Source organism: Diabrotica undecimpunctata, chromosome 1 (genome assembly GCF_040954645.1).
Source record: "Diabrotica undecimpunctata isolate CICGRU chromosome 1, icDiaUnde3, whole genome shotgun sequence".
Lineage (NCBI taxonomy): Eukaryota > Metazoa > Arthropoda > Insecta > Coleoptera > Chrysomelidae > Diabrotica > Diabrotica undecimpunctata.
The window spans coordinates 183459736-183485030 of record NC_092803.1 but is presented as its reverse complement, the minus strand read 5'-3'; the positions used below and the strand labels follow the sequence as shown (position 1 = coordinate 183485030).

The 25295-nt window shown below is 34.4% G+C and overlaps 1 protein-coding gene across 5 annotated transcripts in view; it reads left to right on the top strand.

Moving 5' to 3' along the window:
- Positions 1 to 25295, top strand: part of LOC140432676 (transcription factor E2F1-like) — a 142857-nt gene that overhangs the window by 68633 nt on the left and 48929 nt on the right. The window contains exon 1 of one of the 5 annotated variants that reach the window (XM_072520735.1): positions 14634 to 14881. The exons of the other annotated variants lie outside the window; for them this stretch is intronic. The gene's annotated coding sequence lies outside the window, so the exon portion shown is untranslated. Of the gene's footprint in view, positions 1 to 14633; positions 14882 to 25295 lie in introns of those variants that run through there. 5 annotated transcript variants of the gene reach the window in all.

Here is a 25295-nt window from a genome sequence, read left to right as displayed (position 1 = left end):
TCTGATGTTGTCTATGCTGATTCCGTTAATCTTAACTCCGCCTTGGACCTCGCCTAATGCTTCTCTGAATATAGACTCCGAATACAAATTAAACAGTAGCGGTGATAAGACGCAACCCTGTCTCACTCCTCGTCGGATTTGTATATCTTCGGATGTTGTGTGCTCTATTTCAATTGTTGCCGTTTGGTGCCAGTATAGTTCTGAGATAATTCGTAAATCTTGTTCGTCAACTCCAGTTGTTCTCAGAATTTCGATCATCTTTTGATGGTTAACGCAGTCAAATGCTTTTCGATAGTCAATAAAACATGCATATACATCTACATTAATGTCTCTGCATTGTTGCGTTAACACATTTAAACCAATTTTAGGCTTCTCGTGTTCCCAATCCATTTCTAAATCCGAATTGAGTGTCACTCATCTGGAACTCGCACTTCTTGTAAATTCGTGTATGAATAATCGGATAATGGTATAGATCATTGATACATGACCACAAATTCCTATAAAACACAATACAACGTGACAGTAAATGTGTCACAGTTTGAGGAGAGAAAAATTAGTCTTGTCCTATTTAAATAAATTCATACCTTATAATACCAAGAACCTTGGGTCGCATGCTACAAACAGTTGTTGTTTATGACCTGTTCTGTTGATAAGTTTTATCAATCTCGAGAGGTACTAAATTTTATTATGAATGGCGAATGGCTAAATACCGCTAGAAAAGTTATAAAAATCGGAAGTAGGTAAAGTACAATATTTACGATAACTAATCTTGCTATTATGATCTTGGTTATTTATAGTAGGTAGTTGCGACGTTAGGTTCAGGTGCATTTTCATTGTAAATGTCTTACAAAGAACCTTTCTAGTTGAAAGTTGACAACCAAATGCGGCAAGGTGAATAAGAATCGGTGGCAAAGAAATCGGTTTTTGAAAGATTTTGCAAATATTTGAAATTCTTTTAATTTTTATACCGATGTACACAAAAATATTACATACTGATGGACAAAAAACCGGAAATTTCAATTGTTTGTTATTCCTCGAATTGTTAAATAATATAATAGACGAAACTTTTGTAGAAAATGTACCAAAAACTAAAATAGTACCATATTCATTAACAGAAAACGTAAGTTTATTCTAAAACACGTGGAAACCTTTTTACCATTCATTCCAGATCTTTTCTATGCCACTTAAATCTGGACTATGTGTTGGCGAATTAACTGTTCTAATATCAATCTTCTCCAAATAATCACTTACCATATTCGCGATGTATCGACACGCCTTGTACATAAACATGAACAGGAAGCAGTGCCTTTTCACCAATAGGATATATTGTTTTCTAAAGTTCTAGAGAGTTTAGAAATTCTGAAAGATCTTATTCTCAATAAAGGAAAAAGTGAAAGCAGCATCCATATAGATAGATGGCTAACGCATTTCCCTGACGGAAGAATTGGTTGGTGGTAGGGCACTCTTTTGTCCTAAGACTGAGAACTACTACTACTACTATCGGTTCATAGCGTTCTCCGACGCCTTCCGACTCCTAACCGCCATTCTTCTCTATTTAACCATAGGCCTGGAGGGATTTCTCTTTCCTCTAGTTCTTTTTCAATTCCCTCTCTCCAGCTTCTTCTCAGCCTTCCTCTTTTTCTTCTTCCTTGTGGTGTCCACGTCAAAATCTGTTTCGGAATCCTGTCATCTGGCATTCTCTGTACATGGCCGTACCATATTAACTGTTTTGTTTTTATGTCATCAACTATTGTATGCTTGACTCCCATCATTTCTCTCATTTGGTATCCGATCTCTTCTTGATTTGCCTGCTGCTCTTCTCCAGAAGTCCATTTCTGTTGCTAGTAACAGTTTCTCTGTTCTTTGTTTCATTGGCCAAACTTCACTGCCATATGTGATTACACTTTTAAGTATGGTGTTGTATATGAGTTGTTTGTTCGCTTTAGATATTGTTTGGTCCCACAGAATGCCGTTCATCATGGATATGGCTTTTCTACCCTGTATGTTTCTGTCTTTTATAGCAGCATCGAGTGTTCCATCTTGAGTTGTCTTCATACCCAGGTACTTGTATTCATCACAGTGTCTAATTTCTACCCCATCGTCTAATACAATGGACTGCTTTGTCCCTCCAATACACATGGTTTCAGTTTTTTTAATATTGACTTCGAGGCCCCATTTGTTATATTCTTCTATTAGCTTCCGAGTCATGATCCTGAGCAATCAGTATTTGGTCATCAGCGAAACATAATGTGTACAGTTTAGTCTCGTCGTTGAGAGGGATTCACATGCCATTACATTTTCTTTTCCATAGCTTGAGAACAACCTAAGACTGAGAAACCAGCTCCAAAGGCGGAAGAATCAGTGATTTGGTCAACGGCATAAAAACGTAGAACGCAAACAGAAACAACTTTATTAAAGATCCCTACGGATATCTCTAGTACAATATTGGCTGTACAACACAAAAAAAACTTACTAATTATGGGCATCGGAGACTCAGATCTGGCAGGAAAGTTGATTCCGTTGACAATAAGGACTCTCACGTCGTTAATATGCGAAATCCCCGTAAAATACCTAATAACATACTTATAAGAAAAATCAACACGAATGAAGAGTACTTAAAAATCGAGGTTAGGATTATGACTCTTTCACGAAAAATCAAACAAAAACACATAACAACCTTACAAGAGATGGAACAACAAGGTTTTAGGTCGAGAAGATCATGCACTGACGCTATATTTATAATGAAGCAAGTTCAAGAGAAATAATTAGAATACAACAAATTGGTATATATATGTTTCGTGGAACTTAAGAAGGCATTTGACCGGGTCAAATTAAAAGACGTTATTCTAAAAAATCCTCAAATTGTCTGTTTCTAAAGTAACATAGTTTAGTACGTTTGCTAAGTAAGTTCTAACCCTTAAGCCGCGACCCCAACAGTTCCGCTTGTTTTTTAGAAAAATTAAAATCAAGAACCAAATCATAAAGGTTACCTTGAGTTAATACAAAATTAGCATATTGCATATCATCATTTTCTTCTTCATCTGGATCAGGATTTGTAGTGCCACTAATTTCTATGGATGTTGGAGGAAGAGGTATTGACACTGTTTTATTAAATAGTTTGTCTCCATTGTTGTTACCTCCACCTGTTCAATACATCTTTTATAATGTTAATATCTCTTATAATTAAAATATCTCATCGCAGAATTTTCTTATTGTCGAGGCTAACGAGTACATCATGTTTGATTACCAATCGTGGTTGGCAAAATTTTATAAGAATCCGCATAATCCATGTGAAACGTATTTCATTAGCACACTTTATTAATTCCAATATGATTCTGAAACAAAAAGTGTACTCATTGCTATGCGATATGATCGTCTTTCAAGTCCAAAAAATCGTAATGGTCGGTTTGCAGAAATTTTGCAGGTAAAAGTTGAGAATGTAACTCAAAAACGGTCGGGGAATTATTGACAATAGCAGACCAGTCTAAACAATACTAGGAACAATATTGAAAAGCGTTACAGACTAGTTTACGTAGTAGAACAGATGCAATATAAACATTCTCAATGACTGTTATTGAAGTAATTCATGATCTCACATATCTATAAATTCCGGTATAGATAGACCACCTTTTTTAATTTTGGCATTACTTCGTGATTATTGCTCCGATATCTATGAAACAGAAACTGTGACATTTTGTTATGATAAATGTTGGTTATATGTCGAAATAATGCATTTATATCTGTTATATGTAAAATTAAAAATAGTTTTATAAAAATGGCATGTGGTCCATCTATCCCATACCCTTTGGGTTAGATGGACCACACTATTATAGGGGATAGTTGGATAAGTAAATTTAAGGGTACTATGATACAAAAAAACACAAATAATTGCATTAATACAGTGTATTATGTTTTGAAAGAAATATTCTAATACATCATAGGTGAAATTGTAAACGTTTTTCTAAGAATGTGTTACAAAATCAAACAAAAAGTGTTTTACATTTTATTTTTAACACCTGAGTAAAAAGTTTTTTTTTAAGTCCTCTTTTCTCTCAACCATCGCAAAGTTCACATATTTTGTGCAGTTTTCGTGCATCTAACAGAACATTTAACACAATCTTAGTAGTTTGGTCCTAGTCTTTATAGCAACCTACACATTCATTTTCATTTAAAATAAAGATTTCATCGTCACTGTCCTTGGAGACGCAGTTGAGGTTTGATTCAATAAGCCTTTTAGGCCAATTCACCTTTTTTTTTATTTTAGGTCTGTCTTCATTTTTTCGATAAAGCATCGATCTTTTAAGGTTTCGGGAGTCGTTTTCTTTCTTCCTTTTCTTTCTTTTCCTTGCTTTGTAAAATATTTCCAATTGAATCCGGTAAGCTTAAAAGTTTGGCTACACTTGCAGCCTTACCTCGAGTAGTTACCTTTCTTCAAAATTGGAATTTGAGTCAAATATCAAGGTGTAAGTCTTTTAGTCTGATCTATTTCACGCTGAGGTAGTTGAGTATGTCTTTCGAAGCACTGGGTACTGCAACGTTATCATCAATAGCAGTATCAGGGTTGTTAGTAGTGTTGCTGTCTTGGTCAGTAGACGAGGTTGTATTTTGACGTACTCCAACAGTTTCATATAGACCTACAGTACAGTCTTGATGAGGAGTTAAAAAAGCATAATCGGTTATAGCACACTTTTCCAGTGGTACTACACCACAGCTTCTGAAGCCTGGCAGGGCATTTTCAACAGTAGCTTATTTGGACCATGCAAAGCTCTAAACCTTTCCAAACTGCAGTCTATTAATTTTCCTTGAAGGGTTATTTTTCATAAATTTACTACACTCAGCATTGTAGTTAGTACAACTTCAGTGATTTAAAAAACACTTCTGTCAAGGAGTTACAAAAAATGTGTGGTGTGACTTGGTATACTTAGTAGAACTATGTCGTTGTCCTTGGCTAACTCGAGGATCTCCACATTACCACAATGTGACGAATCGCCATCGAGAATTAAAATTACTTTCCGTGGTGGTTTCCTTGGCTAGAAGTGGGTTTTAAGCCATAGTTCAGGAAATGAAGCTCGAAAAAAGTTAAAACCTCGCAATTTTTTCGTCCTGCATGGATTGAGTTGAAATTTTAACAGAAGGTAGGTGATAGCTCAAGGATCAAAATCTATATCGAACCGAAGTGCGCTGAAGGGTTTTAGAGTTGAAAACTACTCCTAATTGTCAAAAATTATAAAATAACATATTAAACTTGAATATGGGTAAGATTTGGTTTGAATTAGTTAAATAATGATTATTTTATACTTTTGAATAGAGTTCCATCATATTTCAACCCTTAAAAAGCAACCCTTGTTAGAGATTAATGTAAAAAAATTACTAATTCTAAAAAAATGATTTCGCCTTGGATCGATTTGGATAAAAATTTGGATTTAAGCTCAACTCACCCTCTGCTTTATAGTTTATGTCATGCCGATGAACCTTGATTGTTCTTAGGGGTGAAAACTACCCCTAATTTTGAAAAATTGTAAAATAACATTACAAATCTTAAGATGAGTGAAATTTGGTTTGGATTAGTTAATAGTAATTTTTTTATATTTTAAAATACAATTTCATAAATTTTCAACCCTTAAAAATCAATTGTTATGAGTGCTATAGGTGAAAACAATTTTTTGCAAAATTTTGTAACTTTTCAACTTTTGAAAATCACCCTTTACAACATTGCAGTTTTTATAAACTAATTTAATAGATATAAATTGAAAAAAGTAGAATTAAATGCAAAAAAACATAAAAAGGCATCATATATTCTTATACATTTACATAAATAGTTGAAAATATTTACATTTATAGGTAAAACAATTATAATATTAAAAAAAATTAATTGGTTTTCTTAACGTATTTCCTTCATTTTTAACGATAGAGTGTTTCTTCAAAAACGATTTTGTAGAGGTTTTTAAGAGCTACAAGGATCTGCGAATTAAATCTTTTTGGAACCCTTGGTTTTTAAATGGGGTGAGTTTAAAGGGCTCGAAAAAGATGGTGCTTGATCGTAAATCGATGCTTGAAACGGCTATATCTCGCTAAATATTCATTGTACAACAAATCTAAATAAAGGAAAATTTTAGTCAATAAAAAAGCTACAATTTAGTGCATTTTTATTTTTTTCATATATTCAGTATTTTCGGGGATATTTAAAAAAAGAAGGGTAAAAAATATGAAATTGTAAATCGTTTCTCGCTTTAAGCTGTACTTTTTCTAAAACTAAGCATTTTAAATTGGTCAAACTTCTTGGGCGTATTAACAATACATGTACAAAGAGAATTGCAGAAGGGTGAAGATCGATTTTAATTATAGGAGTAATGAGGAGGTTGTTTTTATCGATTTTTTCGTAAAAAAATGAGGTATTGACCTTATTTTCATCATAACTCACTCAATTTTTGAGCTAGAGTTTTTTTTTATGATAGGTCTATTTATGCTCTTTAAAAAAGGTTCTATGAGTTTTTTTTCCAAAAATGCATCATTTTCCCGATATTTGACTTTGAATCTTTCAAATTTGGCATTTGAAGAAAACCGCTGAACATTGATAGACCGTATTTCGGTTCCTATTATATCGCAAAAACATTTTAAAAAATGAATTGTATTTGTCTTTTTAAAAGCTACAAATTTGTTCTCTACAATTTTTTTTGTTAAAATGCACCATTTTCGAGTTATTCGCGAAAAATCGATTAAAAACGTCGATTTTTTCGTCTAAAAGTTGTTACTTTCAATCGCAAATAACTTGAAAAATATCAGTTTTACAAAAAAAATGTATAGAACATTTTTTGTTTAGAATCACTTTTTTAATCGAAACCTGTGGTTAAAATGTAAAAAAAAGTTTTCACCCCCCGAGATGGGGTGGCAACCACCCCCAAGGCTTTGGCGCACTTTGGTTTGATATAGATTTTGATCCTTAGGCTATTACCTACCTTCTGTTAAAATTTCAAGTCAATCCACGCAGGACGAAAAAATTGCGAGGTGAAATGCTTCATTTCCTGGACTACCAGTCAAAAAATAACTCGTTCATATAAGCCGACTTTTGGTTCATTATAACAGCAGATCCTGGAGGCATGCCGTCACTGAACTTCCGTCTTCATTAATACCAAGAAACCTATTAGTCAAGTCATCCTCACGCCATGAGCCTCTTGTCGTTTAAAAGTAAAAGAACCTAAATAAAACCAATTTTATCTAAACAAAGTTTTAGAAAAATTGGTCCAACTATCCCAAAAAGAAGTGGTCCATATATCTTGTTTATCTGGGACCAGCACAGTATGAGCTTCCAGTAACGTGTATCCATAAACACTCCTTATGTGTTTTACTGTGATTCATCACTGGAATAGAGTTAAATACTCAAACTTTAAGGTTATAAGTCTATACATACAATTATGGAAAAACTTCTAACTTCTAACACCTAATTTAGTTTGGTCTCGAAAACTCGTTAAACAACAAAGTAAATTTAATAGAAACACACCAGTGAACTACTTTCTACCGTCATGACACATGGCATTGATGCCAGAGGCCTATGGCGGCTGGTTTCTGAACTATGCCACTGGACCAACTAATCTGGTAGTCCATCTATACCGGAATTATCCTATACTCTAGTGGAGAGCTTGAAAACAAACACCAAGTATAGGATGACTGAAGAAGGAATCACTACAACTGATTCCAGTCCGTGTTAACGATGTTCAAAGTCAGCATGCCAAGGAAGACTTTGAGAATGAATTTACTACAATAAGCTTAATTAAATGAATCAGGTGATACAATACAGACGGCTATAGCAAGTGGAGAGGAGTGTACGGGCCTAGAATGAAACATTCAGAAAGCTGCATAGTATTTTACAGTGAGCGGAAAGTTATTGGAAGATGCGCTCAGTTAAACTTAGACAAGAATATCGGGATCGAGGAACCAGCAAGGCAGTGATACCATGTGCTAAGGTGCAAATTGGTATGGGAATGCTTAGGAATGCACATCCATCGAACAGTTAAGACTTTAATGAACAACGTTTTTAACAAAGTTGGTGGTTTTGTATAAATGTTGATCTTGATTTCTATAATAAATGAAGGACTTAGTACAATATAATTTCTAAATCATAAGTTTTGGTTTCAATGAAAATATCAACTCATAAACGTTATATAGAATGAAAAGCACCCAGACGAAAACTTCACAACTTACTCCAATTGTGATTTTTGATTTGTTTTTACATGATAGTAAATTTCCCATTTGTATTTATTCTACCTAGTGCTGTAGTAATCGTGTATATTTTTATCAACTATAACTTTTCTACACCCGTCCCTGGTACATTATTTATGGAAATAAAGATTATGTATGATTGTGCCGTATAACACTCAATCGTGTTATTATCGAGCAATTATATATGTGCTTTATTTGTTTTGCTCAAGGGGGAATGACGAATTTTACATTTGATATAAGAGCACGGTCTTTGACCTATTTAACAGTACAAAAGCAATTTACAATTCAACTTTTTTAATAATACCCAAAATGCAGAATAGAAATGATACAAAAAAAGTATTGTTACGTCGTGATATTAGAATGTGATCTCTGAAATGCTATGAGTGGACTAAGAAGACAACGATATGATATTCTGATAAAAAATATTCGATAGAAAATATGCAGACTAAAGAGATAAATACACTGCTCCAAGAAATTAATGCACCACTTTAAAACTTACCATATAACAGGACAATATTAACTGAAATGAAAAGCATTTTATTTCGTATTACTTTACTCTGTAAAACAAACATATTTAGTGATGTTGTCGCTAACCATCTTCAATATGTACGTACTTAAAATAAACGGTCTTAAAGTATTCTGTTCCAGTTCATTCTAAATTTGGGCAAGACGTTGTTCCAGTTCCTGCAGAGTGTTTGGTTGATTAGGAAAATCCGTAGACGTCTACCAAGCAAGTCCCAAACATTTTCTATAGGATTAAGATTGGTACTATTCGCTGGCCATTCATAACGTCGATTCCAACTTCCTCTAGATGATTTTGCACTATATTTGCGGTCGTGCATTATCGTGCATTAGAACAAAATTTTCGCCAATATAAGGAGCAAATGGCACAACGTGGTCTTGAAGAACGTCAACGATATATCGGTGAGCGTTGATGGTACCGTTATTCAACACCACTAAGTCTGTACGACCCGTTAAAGAAACGCTACTCCAGACTATAATCGTTCTCGCATGTTACTCTGTGCATACCGTTCGTTCTGACGTCGGTACACGCGAATACGCCTATCACAATTGTAAAGACAGAATCTGCTCTCATCTGTAAACAGAACTCTATTCCAATCAGCCTCCAACCAATGGATATGATTTCGTGCAAATTCTAAACGCGCTCTGCGATGAGCTACGGTCAAGGCTGGCCCTCTGGCAGGTATGCAATTTACCAAATTACCTTCCTTGAGACGTTGGCGAACAGTTTCACAGCTGATTCGAACATTATGAACATCTTTAAGTTGGGATTATAAGCTTCTGGTAGTTACAAATCTTTGTCTTAGGGTGCGAAGTCGTAAAAAAACGGTCTTGAACGGAAGTTGTTACACGATGTCGACCTTGTCCTGGACGCCTAGAGTGACTACCGGTCTCTCTGTACCGTTACATCATCCGTGAGACCGATGTATGGTGTACGCCGAACCGTTCCCCTAAATGTCTGTAACTCCAACCTTCTTCGTGCAAAATACTATTTGACCACACTCTTCACTAGTCAAATTTCTCGATTCGCGTTGCATTTTGATTAAAACAATAGCAAAATGTTACCACCAAACATCAATAGTTCACACAACGACTGAAAAATGACACTAATCTCTTATCGACATTAACAAATTTACAGCACCTTTGTTGTGTGTTCCTTAGAAACCGGTTGAAACAAAAAAACAATACAAGTAACCCGATAAAAACATTCCAAATACATGGTATATTCCATACAAAAATGAATACAATTAAATTTAAAACACCAATGAATCGCTTTTTTTGTTTTTGTAAATGGTGCGTTAATTTCTTGGAGTAGTGTACTTCCTTTATTCATATATTACAATCATTATACGTCTCTCTGTTCCTTTTCCTGCACAGTCAGCGTTCTTCTTCTTCTTCGTTAACCATTTTCCATCCAGTCCTGAATTTCCGGGTCTCTCCCAATTCCTTCCATCTTTCTCTATCTTGCGCCAATCTAATCCACCGTTCGGCTGTCATTGCTCTTATCTAGCCATTTCTTTTGAGGTCTTTCCATACTTCTTGTCGTCCTCCTTGGCCTCCATTCTAGGATTCTTCGTGTCCACCTGTTATCGTCATAACTGGGTATGTGATCGACCCAGCGCCATTTCATTTTTTAAATTTCTTTCACGATATTCATGATCTAAAACTTACAACTAAAATTTTACAAGAACTAATGAATCAGAGGATAAGTTTAGCAGATGAACAACGGGATTTTCGTAGTGGAAGATCGTGTACAGATGCAATATTCATCATAAAGCCAATTACTGAGAAATAACTAGAGTATAATATACCAGCGTTTTTGTATCTGATTGACTTAAAGAAAGTATTTGACAGAGTAAGGCTCAAAGATGTAATCCATCTTCTGCATAATAGAGAAGTTCCCCAAATATTATAAAAACTATTGAAAAAATCTACCTAAACAACAAAATGGAAGTCAGTTGGACAACTTACATAACCTATGGAAATCGGCAGCGGAATAAGACTCATGTAGTCCTATGCTATTCAATTTAATCATGGATGAAATCATCAAAAGCGTTAATAAAGAAAGAGGATACAGAATGGGGAACAAAGAAGTAAAAATATTCTGTTACGCAGACGACATAATATTGATAGCCCAAGATGAAGATAGCCTTCAAAGACTGGGCCACAGATTTAACATAACAGCAAAAGAATTTAATATGACAATGCCATCTCAGAAATCTAGAACAATAGTAATCAGCAAAGAACCAACCAGATGTAAAATAGAAATTGATTGCATCAGTATTGAACAAGTAATGGAAATAAAATATCTTTGAATTATACTGTCCAGCCATGGAGACCTGGACAAAGAACCAAAAAAGTGAGAAGTCCAAAAAACAAATAGACTGGCAGGATGCTTTAATAACACTATATGGCGATAACAGACACAATAACACTGAGATGAATTCAAGAATTTATAAAGCCAGTGTAAGACCAATAATGACATGCCTCAGAAACAAGAGCTGACACAGCCACAACACAAAGGCTACTGGAAACGGCAGATATGAGAGTACTGAAAAGAATTACAGGAAATACGCTGAGAGATCGAAAGAGAAGTAAAGACATCAGAAGAAAATGTAACGTGCAGTGTATAAACGAATTTAAGGAATGGGCACTAAATAAAAAAAAAGAATGAAATAACCACATACGTGGAATGGGGAGACCCGTGTCGGACTACCGCGCAAAAGATGGAGTGACAACCTTTCATAGAGGTATTAATCCGCCAATGAACAACCAGAATTGCTTATAAAGAGGAGGAAGTAGAAGAATTACATTTCTTTCTTAGAAAATTCTAATACACTGCGACTTTCAGATGATCTATTGTTTTTGGCCCGTTGCCATATAATCGGTTGCTAAAATATTATCTATAAGATAGAGGAATACCTCGGAATTCCATTGTATTGTAAAGAACATAATGGGTTTCTCAAAGTTAGGTAGGCATTTTTGCTACACTTTCTCAATTTTTTTTTTGCCATTTCATAACCATCAATAAAACTTAAGTTCAGGGTCAAAAGCAATAGACACAACAAAATTCTTCATCACCAAAGAAGAAAAAACAGTTCTGTGATTGGGAAAGGTGCAGTAACTGTGTTTGGGATCCGCATACACCTATTTTTGCAGACTACTTAAAAATGGATCAGATCGGACTAAACAACTATTAAAACTAACAAAACCAAAAAATAACAGAACAAAACAGAAGGCCACAAGAATCAAGATTAAGCATTCTAATACCTGGCTTCAAAAAGGAAGACAAATCGGACCTGGAGAATTACAGAGGAATTAATTTATTAAACAAACTAATAAAATTAACAACCAAAGTAATAACAAATAAACCCAATGAAATTATAACACTAACAACAAGGTTTTAAGTCGGAGAGATCATGCACAAAGTGCAAGAGTCATTATTAGATAATAACAAACCGGCATATTTATGTTTCGTGGACCTTAAAAAGGCATTTGACAGGGCCAAATTAAAGAATGTTATCCACTTATTATACGCAAGAGAGTTACCTTTAGGAATAATCAAAACCATCGAAAATATCTATCAGAAGAACACAATAAAAGTAAAAGTAGAAGAATAACTATCTGACCCTATTGTAGCTGGTAATGGGATAAGACAGTGAGGTTCCCTTAGTCCTCTATTGTTTAATCTTATCATGGATCAAATAATAAGAAACGTAAGAACTAAAAAATGATACCAAATGGAAGAAAAACAACTTAAAATAATCTGCTATGCAGACTACGCAATACTGATCTATCAAAGTGAAGATGATTTACAAACTATGCTGTATCAATTTAATATAACCACCAGAAAATTAAACATGTTAATTTCCCCAAAAGAGATAATAGAACAAGTGAGGGAGTTTAAATATCTAGGCATGTCACTATCTAACTACGGAAAGCTCGAAACGAAGAAGAAGATCAAGTGAATAGAGCAAACAGCCGCAGGTTCCCTGAATGAAACAATATGGAGAAATATAAATATCGGGAATGAAATGAAAAGCAGAATTTAAAAAACAGTTATCTGACCAATAATGACGTACAAGCGCTGACAAGCTGGCAAACAATGACATGTACGCGGCAGAAACACGACCTCACACAGGGGGCGCAAAAAGCATGCTAGAAACAGCAGAGATGAAAACTCTTAGAAAAATTGATGGTAAGGCACTGTGGGACAAAGCTAGAAGTACAGATATACGAAAGATATGCAAGGTGGAGAACATCAAGAACTGGGTAATAGGAAGAGCAGAGTGTAAGCCGAATGACTCCAAATATAAAGACGGCGAGAGACGGTTCCCCGATAGGAAGACGATCAGTGAGAAGACCACGAAAACGATGGAACGACAACTTTTGTAGGAACATTATTTAAAAAGAGAGTCATGTCTACACAAAAAGAAGAAGAAGACTTAGAGGAAAAACCTTAAACGCCCGTTATACCAATTTGTTGCGACAATTTAGAGATACAAAATAATGTTATAATATAATAATAAAAAAAAGAATATGTTTTTCCATCAGAATAACACACCTGTCCAAAAGTCTGCGGTGGAATGGTCAATTATTGAATTATTGAATGAAGTCTGTTTGAGTTCTGAATTACTACCTCATTCAAACTAGAACAAATCTTCAGATTTAGTTCATATTGATTATTTATCAAATGAAATCGTAGGCTTCCACGGCCAGAGTCAGAATTATAGTTTATTCGTCTTCCGGGTTTGGACCGTGTCATTTGTGAGTGACCCAAAAGTGGGTTCATCTCGACGTTTCGCTACAATTGTATGTAGCTTCTTCAGGAGAACAAAAAAGAAAAAGAAACAAAAGACAGGAAGATGGGTAGTTAGCAACGGTAACTCAGTTACTCAACGAAACCAGAGGCGAATACTAACTACCAAGATGGGCATTTGGTCACAGTAATTCAACTACTCAACGCAGCCAGAGGTGAAAACCAAATGCCAGGACAGGGATTCACGTCCAACACCTCAGAACACTAACGCGTCGAGAGGCAGTCGAGGCGTCGAGAGGATTCACTCCCTGCCTCTCGACGCGTTAGTGTTCTGAGCTGTTGGACGTGAATCCCTGTCCTGGCATTTGGTTTTCACCTCTGGCTGCGTTGAGTAGTTGAGTTACTGTGACCAAATGCCCATCTTGGTAGTTAGTATTCGCCTCTGGTTGCGTTGAGTAACTGAGTTACCGTTGCTAACTACCCATCTTCCTGTCTTTTGTTTCTTTTTCTTTTTTGTTCTCCTGAAGAAGCTACATACAATTGTAGCGAAACGTCGAGATGAACCCACTTTTGGGTCACTCACAAATGACACGGTCCAAACCCGGAAGACGAATAAACTATAATTTTGATTATTTATCATTTATTTATATTAATTTCATCTATTCTGAGATAGTGGCTTGTACAAATAAGTATTTCGGACTTGGATGCACCAACATACACGAAAGATTTTGAAATAATTAGGGTGAGGGTACAAGACACTATAAGAATTCAAAATAAAATAAATGTTTTTTTTTGTTTCGAAAAACTATGTTTTTTGTAAGTTATTTTAGCCTCGCGTATTCGTTAAATCAATATTTTTTTTAAGTTGTTAACTTTTAGTATTAGTTCTTAACTGTTGTTCCTTATTAGTTCCACGTGTTTTTGTCCACGTTTTTAAAAATAAGGTGTACACGATTCATAAACACACACAAACATTTTAAATTTACCCACGTTAGGTCTTCTGCTGTTTAATGGCTGAATAATTTGAACGTTCAGATCGTTACACGACAAGACAACAGTGCAGATTTCATAACCTAAAATCTGTGACATATTTTCACTTTTTTAATTCAGAATTTAGCTGCATTCTAACACAAGTTACAACAAGAAACATACAGGGAATTTTGTGAACAAACCGTTAAGTGTATTGTCGTATTGTCTGTGGGTGGCTGTGAGCTAAAAATAATATTTTTTTGATAAATTTGTTACATTATGGATTAATGATGGAAGTGAAAGTACTTGCGAGGTAATGTTTATTTTGTTGGTGGAGATGGTGTGTCGTGGAATGAGGAGTGCATTTATTTCGAATATAAATTTTAACGTATACAGGGTGATTCCTGTATTCAGGTAATTTTGAAAATATATGTTTTGTTATATTAATTACTACTAATTGAGTTTTGTTTTATATTGAGCTTGTTGGCTCCTTATACAGGACGATTCGCTAGATCGTTTTTTTTTAGTACAACTTAAATGTGAATTTATTTGCTGTATATTATTAAAAATATTTTTGTTAAGACAAAGTATTGTTAAAATAAATTCTCTATTTGACGTTTCATCTTTCAAATGGTAAGTTGTTTTCAAAATACAATATTTTAACGAACTTTTTATTAAAAATCGTCTTCTTTATTTTTGAGGTAAGTGCCTAGGATGATTTTATTTATATTCTATATTCTAGCGATTCTTTACAGTTAACTTGAGTGTTTCTGGCACCTCTTACGCCAGTCTTTTTTATCGTTCCTATTATACCTTCTTTGCATCTTTTTTCTGGACGGTCTCCTTCTTTGTGGGACCCAATTATAAATTTGGTTCGCTAATCTTTCGTGTAGCATTCTCCTCATGTGGCTATACCAGGCCGATTGTTTCGCTTCTATCCTATCTACTAACGTCTACACGGTCTACACGGTTTAATAGTGTAAGCTCTCAACATCTTCTACATAAGCCTGTTTCAACCGTTTTAATTTTTCTTTTATTCTCTTTCTACCAACGAACTGCACAACGTTTTCTTTGTTTTGATTTGACAAAGTTTTATTCCATAGATGGGAATGTAACTTTCTTGTTATAACTTTACCTCTTCCTATTTTGTTTTATACAGTGTGTCCGTAAAGTATGGAATAAATTCGATATTTCCTAAATGAAAAGCTGCTTTAAAAAAATCTAAAACACGCCGATTTTTAATTTTAATGTTCTACATTTGACACTAAAATTTCATTATACAAGGTGATACACATTAAGGTGATGACGTTATCGGCTTTTTTTTTTTAAATGTAACATCCTGTATTTACGGACATTTTTAGATCGATAAAAATGAGCTGATTTACTTCAAAAGTATAATACTGGGGGTCTAACGGATATAATTTGAAAGATATGCGCTTAGAAAATTAATTTTTATTTATTTCTAATCATCATCATCATCCAGCCTCAAGAGTCCACTGCTGAACATAGGCCTCTTCCTCATGTTTCCAACCCCGTCTATCTTGCGCCGCTCTTATCCAGTTTTTATTGAGTCTTCTTAAATCGTCAGTCCATCTTGTAGCTGGTCGACCGACGCTTCTCTTGTCTTCCTTTGGCCTCCATTCCAATAACCTCTTCGTCCATCGCCCATCTGTCATTCTGGCTATGTGTCCTGCCCATCTCCACTTTAGTCTGGCTATCTTCTCGATGATGTCAGTCACTACGGTTCTTCTCCTGATGTCTTCGTTGGTTATTCTGTCTCGCAGAGTTATTCCTAACATGGACCACTCCATTCTTCTCTGCGTGACTCTCAGTTTGGTAGCTGCTGCTTTTGTTAAGGTAAGTGTTTCTGCTCCGTACGTCAAGACTGGGAGGACGCACCGATAAAATACCTTTCTCTTTAGGCATGTGGGCAGCTCACTTTTAAAAGTTTCTCTCAGTTTTCCAAATGCTGCCCACCCAAGGCCGATTCTTCTCTTCAGTTCATGAGTCTGGTTATCCCTGCCAATCATAATTTCATGTCCCAGGTATTTATATCTATCTACGAGTTCTATTTCTTTGACACCAATACTGATGTTCTGGTTGGGTACCAAATTGGTCATGATTTTTGTTTTCGAGATATTTATTTATATTTAAACCTACATTTTCTGTAGCCACAACGAGTTCCTGTACCATCTCTCTTGCCATACCTAGATCTTCAGCTATTATAAGTATATCATCGGCGAAACGTAAGTTGTTTAGATATTCTCCATCTATTTTTATTCCCTTTGTCATCCAATCCAAATTCTTAAAAGCATGTTCTAGCACCGTATTAAAAAGTTTAGGTGACATTGGGTCTTCTTGTCTAACCCCCCGTTCTATTTTTATGCGATTACTGTTAGTATGTCATCTGACAGTGGTTGTTGCCTGCAGGTATATTTTGTATAATAATTTAGTATATCTATAATCTAGCCTGCATTATTTAAGCGCCTGTAATATTTTGCTTAGCTCGTGTCAAAGGCTTTGTGAAAATCGATAAATATTAGAACTAGAGGTTTATTGTATTCCACTGCTTTCTCTATTATTTTATTATTTATTTATTTCTAATATTAATAAATTATAAATAAATTATAATAAATGACTTTATCCTAAATGTTCGAATTGTAGCCCTTGTTGTATTTAATAGTAACCCAAACGTAGTACAAATTCTTGTAGAACCTTGTTTATGGTTTCTTGAGAAATATTGTTTTTTCTTTAGGAATTCTTGTTTTTAAGTCTTCAATATTTGCAGGTTTCGTTTTATAAACAACATTCTTCAAATGACCCCTCATAAAATAATCCAATGGTGACCTTCTGGTCATTCAATATGTTCAGGTCTTTCAATCCACCTGTTCGGAAAAATTTCGTTTAGGTACCTTCGTACATCTAAAGCATAATGCGGAGGCGCACCATCCTGTTGAAACCATAAACTGTCATGAAAACATTCAGGATTAATTCTACTGGGGAATAAATTAACTAAAGTAGGTACGATATACCCCCTTAAAAACTGAAGTTATGCTGGCCCGTTTAAATTACCTTCGAAAAAGTAGGGTACGATGATTCTATTTCTTACAATGTCAGCCCATACGTTTACCTTTTGCGGGTATTGTGTATGATGTTCCCGCATCAAGTTGGGGTTTTCTTTTGTTCAGTATCTACACTTCTGACAGTTCACCTCGCCTTTAAATGTGAATGTAGCCTCATCAGAAAAAATAATATTTTGAACCAAGAGAGGGTTTCGGTGGCAGTTATCCATCATTGTTTCGCAAAAGTGTTTTCTTTCATTTGGATCATCCTCGTTTAATTCCTATACAAGTGTGCATCTAAAGGACTGCCATTTTTCAAGTTTTATTACTTTGTGTACCGTTGTTTTGCAAACATCGAGATCACTACTAATCTTACGAACAGATGTGTGCGCATCTTCTTCAAAAGCAAGTAGAACATCTAATGTACCATAATTTACAGATGGACGCCCTGATTTGCGTGCATTTTCAACCGTACCAGTTTCTCGAAATTTCTTTTCAATCTTACTTACTGTTGACTGCGTTATGGGTCTTTCTGGATATTTATCATTGAATAAATTACACACTTCCATCAGAGTTCACTATTTGTCTCCATACGCAATCATCATGAGTATTTCAATTCTTTGCTTTACACTCAAATTAATTTTTACTTCAAATTAATTCTAAGCATTAATACAGAACATTCACGAATTAATACAATTATTGTACTACTTATTGAACGTTACTAAAAATAATTAAATTTCACTAAAAACTAGTAGTAGGCTACTTTTTTGCAATTGATAATAAATAATTTATTTTCTAAGTGCATATCTTTCAAATTATATCCATTAGATCCCGAGTATTATACTTTTTTGGAATCAGCTCATTTTTATCGATCTAAAAAAGTCATAAAATATAGAGCGTTACATTTAAAAAAATAGCCGATGACGTCATCACCTTAATGTGTATCACCTTATATAATGAAATTTTGTTGTAGAATATAGAACATTAAACTTAAAAATCGACGTGTTTTAGATTTTTTGAAACGGCTTTTCATTTAGAAAATATCTTATTTATTCCATACTTTACGGACACACTGTATATCTGCACTGTGTTCTTTTAATGTCGGGTTTTATATTCCTTGAATGATTTTTTCCTATTGTGAGATGCTCAGTTTTCTTAGCGTTAATTTCCACACCACATTTTGAGTACTCTTCAAGTAATTTCCTCATCTTCAGCAGTGACGACTTGGTCGTCCATAATAATAAAATAAATAATAATGAATAAAAAATTTTTATTCATTATCCTTCCATCACTCACGCTCATGTAGAAGAAGTAAGTATTCGCACTAGGTCTGTCATACCCGAACCCCTTATTAAGTCTAACATTAGGTACCACAAAAAATGGAAAAATGCTTTATTGGTAGTTATGAGATGAAAAAAAGTGGTCAAAAAATCCACCTACAGAAAAAGACCAAACAAATTCACTTATTGGAACAAAAATAACATGTTCCTGTTATTTTTTATAAATATTTATGCACTCTGAGCACAAGATTTGAGTATGAGTCACACGTTGTAAGTATTGGAGTTGGCTTATCAAAGTTCTTGATCTCATGTTTCATCATCGAAACGCAAATGTCTAGGTAAAACTAATAACTGTTCTTAAACATCGAGACTACTTCGTAATGTGCCACCTAAATATGGTAAATCTAATTATGCCTTTATTTCACCTGATAATATAGGTGCAGTTTGGTGCTCAATTTTATCATTTTTAACGTGTCTCCATCTTCTTCAGTATCGATATTTTCAAGCCTCTGCTGAACATTCTCTCACACACACACACACACTCTCTCTTTCCAATGGCGCTACAGCCCAAATCGATGCCCAAACTCTTGCCTATCCCGCGCCGATTTTCTCCAGGTTTTCACGTCTAGCAAATTCTCCCACCTTATTCGCGGCCTTCCTTTTGGTATTGCGCCTTGCATTTTGCTATCTAGGGCTTTTTAGAAAATCTTTGGGTCTCCATTCTTATTACATGACCAGCCTATCGAAAGTATGAAGTTTAACTTTTCTTTTCAATACCCACAGCTTTCGTTGTATGTCTTCTGTCATCATCCATGTCTCGCATCCATAACATACTATTGGTCTGATAATAGTTTTGTAGACCCTGATTTTCGATCTCCAGTGTGTGTTTGGAGCGAAACAGATGAGCGAGTGAAAAGTTTTGTTTCTCTTTACTATTCTTTTTTGAATTTTTGGTTTTTCTGTTACACCCGTGTTTAATGCAACTCACAGATATGTAAAAGTCTATACAGTTTCAATATCATCCTCTAATTCAGCTGTGCGTCTGTTTCCCCGAGCCTTTCTTGTATGTGTTAGCTTTTTTGTCTTTTCAGTATTTATTTCTCGTCCGGTCTCTTTTGCTTCTGCTTTTAATTCTGAATATATATCTGCTGCCTCTTCTGTTCTGTGAGATATAATGCTATCATCGGCATAGACGGCAATCTGTATTGGTTTATTTGTTAGGAGACAATATTCAGCTGTCTTGTCACATTTTTTACTTTGTCCATTTTTGTCCATTTGAGTCCATTGTTGCTTTTACTAATCGAATTTATATTTGAGATGTTAAAGCTGTGCAATATTTGATTTAACCCTTCTCTATTGAGTCGTAGGCCTGTTTGAAATCTATGAATATGTTGTGGACGTCAATGTCGTATTCCCACGATTTGTTTCAGTGTGAATAGCTAATCAGTTGTAGATCATCCTTGTCGGAAACCCGTGTGATATTCCCGACAATATTTTTAATGGAGTCCTTTGTTTAGTATAAAAACTTTGTACGATGTACACAAGAGGATTATGCCGCGATAATTTCCACATTTCAGTTTATCCCCTTTTTTATAGATTGGGCATATATAACCTCGATTTTACAGTCGCTAGGGATCTTTTCATCATTCCAAATCTTGTTCCTAAGCATTATGCATTTGTCCTGCTAGGTGACAGCCACCTAATTTATATAGCTCAGAGGGGACGTTGTCAATATCTGGAGCCTTGTTATTCTTTTGCACTCGTATTGCTTGTTTTACCTCTTTCGCCGATATTTTCGGTGGCTTCCTCAATGTAACGCATGTGCATATGCTCTTAAATTTCTTGCGTCCCTAGTAGAGTTTGGAAATAGATTTTCCAGACTGATTTTATTTCTTTTGGATCACTGGTTATTTACCCTTCTTGATTAGTTTATAGTATAACAGATTTACACAACTACTAGCGCCGGGTATATCAGACTTTTGCAAATTTTTGCAAAATTAAAATAAATAATTTACAGAGGCATTATTCCCTTGATATTTTTTTTTCCTGTATTTCCGTTCATTTATATTTCTATGTCTTGTTTTCCATCTCTCTTTATCTAATTACCTAAATAACCAGTCGAAAAATTCTAACAAAGGAGCTCTTATGAATAATGAATAAATTTCGAGCTAGTGTTGTAATTAAAAAAGCCATATGATTATAAAACACCCTGGAATATGAATTTAACCGGATTCCGACTTTAATTAGCTTGCTACCCTTATTTTTCATATATTTATAAGTTAAATCCATCGGAAAGAAGCTTTCTACATTACGTGTTTTATAATTAGGAAACAAACAACGTAATGTAATCAGTGTTGGTGCTAGAGATGGGCTGTATGATTTTTTTACCAGTGTTACGAATTCCCGGGTCACACTTATTTTCAAAACGATGAAAGCAAATAATCTCAGGATTGAAAAATGTTATTGGATTTGATCTATGTGATTGTTTCATTTTACCTGTTCTTGTTTTTCTATCAATTGTGTAGCCATAAATATTTTTAATCTTCGGGATTGGGAGCTTCATTTTACTTCTAAACCTGCATCATGCTCGGTAGTAATTATTTTAACTTCTCTGATATATTAGTTAGATATGTTTTCACGTAATTTCGGCCTCTAGTGATGATGTACCTACTCTGTGATTTTCTTATATTAATGGTTTACATTATTATCTAATTCTTTTTTTTTGCTGCCATCTTTGCGACTTTTTCTCTCCTCCCTCTGTTGGTTTTGTTGCTGTTCGTTAATTTCATCATCCTCGAGAAATTAATAATGGATATTTTCAAGGTCCATGCTTCAACACCACATACAAGAGCTGACACTACAGAAAATGTCCTCATTTTAAAAAATGTTGTAGAGCTATCTTAATTCCATAGTTTATCTCCTAATGTGGAACTGGTTGTTCGGTAATACAGCAACTAAGATATTTTAAATAAATAATTTTTTTTTTGTTGTTCACCACGTGTAACTGTGTATCTTGATATGGCGAGCGGCAAACAAAATATTAGCAACATTCACTTCTACTTCACACCCTATTTCATCAAATCTAAAATATTTAATATCTGTCACTGGTAATATTTAATATACATTCACAATCATATACATATAATACAAATATCACTGCAATACATTACTGTTCCCCCAGTTCGGCAGAAAAAACTCACGTGGTTTATCGACCACGTGACGTTGATCATTTTATTCACGTGGTCAAAAAATCCGACCTATTAGAAAGAGATGCATTATTTGTATTATATGTCTATATTCACAATAGTTTTATATGCCACCTCCTCTTCAGTGAGACGTAGAGACTTCACTAAGAGCTCTAATTGTTAAAACTTTAGAAAAAACATGTATATATATATATATATATATATATATATATATATATATATATATATATTTTTAAACCTAGAACTAAGATTAATACTATTATAAAAATTAATATTAAACTCACCAGTCTCCCGGGTTGAACCGCGTCGATATCCATTGGGCCGAGCTTTCGACATCCTCTCTGATGTCTTCTTCAGGGCTTCCGAGGTTTCAGTCTCCCGAGCCCCCAGACACTACTACACTCACTAGTCACTTCTAGTTCACTCACTAGTTCACTACAGTTCACTGCAGTAGTGAACTAGTGAGTGAACTAGAAGTGACTAGTGAGTGTAGTAGTGTCTGGGGGCTCGGGAGACTGAGACCTCGGAAGCCCTGAAGAAGACATCAGAGAGGATGTCGAAAGCTCGGTCCAATGGACTTTATCTAATAATAAACTTATTATCCGAGACCTGAGCACTATCCACATCGATGGTTAAACCTACATGTTGGCTACGGTATGTTGACGATACATTCGTCATTTGGCCCCACGACGGGATATACCTTTTATACAACAGGCATCCATATTAATATAGTTTTTTTTTTCTAAAAGCATTTGGTTCAAATCGTTTACTTATCGTATTAAAATAATTAGAAATAAAAAGTTAGTAAATTACCGACTTCCTACACTGAATGTTCAATGATACGAACTAACTAACCCCACCAGTTTCGGTTCAAGACAAAAAGTTATTTTCAAAAAGATATAGAGTTCTTTAACTAAAAACATTTGATTTTGATAATCCCTATGAATGTTTCCTAAGTGTCCTAAGTAGGTAAACAGGTACTTTCCATATGGTATCTGTTAACTTCTCTTTCTGGATGTTTTTCGTAGATACTAAAAAATGTTCCTCGGTAAATTTTTCTCGCCGAAATTCGAATTAATCCTCCTGTAATAAGAGCAATTTAGAGTACTTGGATTCATCGACCTACAACACAAACATAACTGTGGCTTAAGAATCACGGCATCGTCCATCTCTACTTATTAGATTATTAGACCTTTAACTGTTAGCATTCACATACTGTTAATTTAATAAACAAAGGTGGTGGTACTTATCTCGAAACCGTTGATAAAAATATTGGCTACAGAACTAGAAGCCTCAATTTATTTATTGTTATTGTAGCGAATTTTACGATTGAATCGTTCAAGAATGAGGACAATCGCTTCTTTCCCGCCACTAAAAGTTCAGTGGCGGTGTAGCTAGAAAAAAGGAGTAAAATAAATGTATTAAAAAAAAACAAGTACTGCAGTGCTACAATTATTATAGAATAATTTGCCTATTTGATAGTAATATACTTATTATATTTTTGTGAAAAACTGAAGATCTTATAAATTATTAAATATTATTTAAAGATATAACAATTTTATTGTAAGGAGTTTGACTAGCTCTGCTTCAGGTGTGCGTCTTATCTTGAATGCAAATCTGAACAAAGAGAAATAGCAAAGACAAATAAAGGATTATATTTATTAACTAATCATATTTATTATACATAAATGTAATTAAATTTTAGAGCTTTTCTTGTGGCAGTTGGTAATATATACTGGGCGGAATAAGTTGTGCCAGAGATATTGACAATATAGTGGTAATGGTACTTCATTCTGCATCAATTATTTGTCTGTAAACAATTAAAAACTATTATGGTTTTTAAAATGACATTTGAAACCTTATAAAGAGAATCAGACCAAAAAAAAAACATTCTAAGTATTGACAAAACACCTGTACAGCCATTTTTTGAAAATGAACTTTGTCAAATGGAATAAACAAATCTAATTGTTAAAAAACTACTTCACCGATTATTCCCTTCATCCGCAAAAACTCACATTATGAATTATTCTTTAAATATTGTTATTGTTTATTTTAATAATTATAAACAATTAAAAATGATGCTTACTTTTGGGTTTAATTTGCAATAAATTTTTTGTTTATAAACATTTTTCTAATTTAGAAGATCTCATTTTAAAAGGAAAGTATTTTCAAGCGTCTGCTGAACTAGTTTTTTCACAATATTGAAATAAATGAAAAAAGTCCCTTTTTTGCTTAAATGCCATGACGCAGTAAAAGTTTCGATAACCACGAGATAATACGGCCTTTCTATTGACTTCCCCCAGATATTCTAGATAAAAATAGCACCCAGTAATTTTTCAAGTGATTTTTCGGCTTTGTTGGAAGCATGGGTATTATTCAAGCAAGTTGTTAGGAATTGCAATTCTTAGGAAATGCAAAAGACCCAAAATATGGTACCATTGTAGCTAACATGTTAAGAAATTGAAAAAGTTACTGAAAGTTTACTTTTTGAATAGTTATTTTAATTACTTCCCGGAAAATTTGGAAGACGAAAGTGAACGCGTTCACCAGGATATTAAATTGATGGAAAAACGCTACCAGAGCCGCAGGAACACCAACATGATGGTACTTTACTGTTGGTCACTGCATCGAGAAGCTCTACAAGCGACTCATCGCAGAAAAACGTACATAAGATGCTTCAAAGACAAAAGAGAAGTAGTAATAGCATATAATAGAGAGTAGTAGTAGTACTAAAGAAGTATAAACCAATTTTATCTGACTAGTGAAACCTACATTACTACAATGTATCATTATTTCAAGTAACCTTCTTCTTATTGCGCCGTCTCCTTTCGAAGGTTGGTGATCCAAATGGCAATTGTAGCTTTGGAAATTGCTGCACGAAAGATTTCTCCTCAGGTCTGTCAGTCTCGAGTTCTGGCGTCTTTCAACTGATATTTTGCCCTGCACTTTACCTTCCAATATGATTTGGAGTAATTCATATCTTTCACCTCTCAACACATCACCCAACTATTGTATTTTTCTCTCTTTGGTTATGCTGAGTAATTCTTTTGTTTACTTATGCGCCGAAGTACCTCACCATTGGTACCTTTTTGTAGCCATGGAATTCTCAACATACGTCTGTATATATATACATTTCAAAGGCATCTATTCTTTTTTCTGTTTCAGAGTCCATTGTCCAACTTTCACAGCCATACAGCAAAACAGAGAAAACTTAATATCTGATCATTCGAATTCTAAGCTCTAGACTAAGGTTTGATCTTGTAAAAAATGTTTTCATCAA